This window comes from Etheostoma spectabile, unplaced genomic scaffold (assembly GCF_008692095.1).
Source record: "Etheostoma spectabile isolate EspeVRDwgs_2016 unplaced genomic scaffold, UIUC_Espe_1.0 scaffold172, whole genome shotgun sequence".
NCBI classification, from domain to species: Eukaryota; Metazoa; Chordata; class Actinopteri; order Perciformes; family Percidae; genus Etheostoma; species Etheostoma spectabile.
The window spans coordinates 45,129-47,543 of NW_022605573.1; positions in this window are offsets into that span (position 1 = coordinate 45,129).

Consider the following 2,415-nt stretch of genomic DNA (forward strand, 5'->3'; position numbering starts at 1 on the left):
TAAGCGCTGAAAATGTCAACATTAAAAACATCAAAAAACATCAATAAAGCACCCACAACATTGGAAAAATAACAAAAATGTCAGAAAAAGTGATAATGTTGAAAAAACAACGTTTTGTTATGGTTGAGGGGAAGTCAGTGCGCTGCTGTCAGTAAGAAATACGTGGAATACTTACCAATTAGAGTGCTCTACTTTCCATAGCTGTATATATATACAGTTGTGTTCGAAATAATAGCAGTGCCTTTAGAAAAATGAGTAAATGTCAAAATTCTTCAAAGAAATTGTACTTTAATGAACACAGATACATTGGGGACACAGTACATTCTATTCCAAAGCAACAATTGCGCAAAGTCATCAAAACTAAATAATAATAATATATTTCAAATAAAGTAAGAAATGGCATGTTCAAAAGAATAGCAGTGTTGCCATCTTTCCTTGAAACTCAAAAATGTACTGTACAACAAGAATTCTTGATAATGAACCTAGCTGAGTATCCTAAACTAATTTTGTCGCAAAACCACGTTTTTCCGATGACTGCTTCACATCTGTGGGGCATGGAGTCAACCAACTTCTGGCATCGTTCCACAGGTATTGCAGCCCAGGATAATTGCACTGTATCCCCAATTCCTCAGCGTTTCTTGGTTTTGCCTCATGCACTGCACTTTTTATGTCAGCCCACAAGTTTTCAATGGGATAAGGTCCGGGGATTGTGCTGGCCACTCCATCAGTTGAATCTTGTTCATCTGGAACCATGCTTTTGCTCGCTTGCTGGTGTGTTTGGGGTCATTATCCTGTTGAAAGGTCCACCTCAACGGCATTTCCTCCTCAGCATATGGCAGCATGACCTCTTCCAGATCCTGATTGTACTGGACTGATCCATGATCCCTTGTATGCGGTGAATCGGACCACCCCATAGTATGAAAAACATCCCCATATCATGATGCTTTGCACAACCATGCTTATGGTCTTCAGTGATTACTGTGGCTTGCAATTCTGGTTTTGCAGGGCGTCTGACATACTGCCTGTACCCTTAGACCCAAAAAGAACAATCTTGCTTTCATCTGTCCACAAGATTTATGCCATTTCTTTTCAGGCCAGTCAATGTGCTCTTTGGCAAATTGTAAACGTTCTGCACGTCTTTTCTCAGCAGTGGGACTTTGCGGGGGCTTCTTGCTGGAAGGTTAACCTCATAAGACGTCTTCTGATTGTCACAGTACTCACTGTCAACTGAAGGCCTTGCTTGATCCTCTTGGATCCCATCATTGGCTGAGTCTTCGCCAGTTTGGCTATTCTTCTGTCCATTCGAGGTTTTTTCTTTCTTTTTCTTCCTCGTTTTTCAGTTTTTTGCTCCCATTCAGGGCATTTGAGATCATTTTAGCTGAACAGCCAATGATTTTCTGCACCTCTTTGTATGTTTTCCCTTCTTTAATCATTTTTTTATTAGGAAACGCTCATCTTCAAACAGTGTCTTGAACGACCCATTTCATTGTTTTTTCAGGAGAAATGCCAGCACCAGCATGCCTTGTTTGATCCTTAAATACGATCACCTGTTAACACCCTTTTTTTCCATTACCCTCCCTAATTGATGCCCTCTCTAATTGAACTCACCACTGCTATTTTTTTGAACACACCCTTTTCAGTTAATCATTCAATTTCACAGAATCCACAGTATGCATGGCTGTCCTGTTGGGTTTGTTGGTTTTCTATACCTTTATTTTACCCCCCAGAAACTTATCTGGGGTATAGAGTTTGAAATGTTAATAAAACCAGTGATTTTCTTGCTGCTGTTGAGGCACTGCTATTATTTCGAACACAACTGTATATATATATAAATATATATACATATGTACATATATATACATATACACACACACGCGAATGGTTCATGAGAACAGGCTGAAGCCTGACATATCTTCTTCCTATGTGTCATAAAAACACATCAATGAGTCACTCATCCACTGGGCGACATGTTCCTTCATCACCAACAACACACACGCAAACACACCGTCCTGCTGCCACAAATACTCACTCATTATAGCCCCAAACGGGGAAAATGGTCCCCAACAACTGCACTATTTGCTCCTGTTTGTTTGATAAATGAACTACAGTGAGCAGCTTTGAATGTAGTTTTTAACCCTCGTGTTGTCCTCGGGTCAAATTGACCCATTTTCCTATATCAGTGTTATTTTTTAACCCTTGTACGTTATTCAGGTCAAATCGACTCATTTCAAATTTTTACAAGACGAAAAATGGTCCAAGTTACATTTTTTTCTACCTGAAATCAACGGCCTTTCCTTATTTCCTGAGATAAACATGTATTCCTGACTCAATTCAGAACACAATTCAGGATATGTACACTTATGTTTTTTTCCCATAGTGGATTTTTAACATGAATTATAACCTTATGACAAAAAA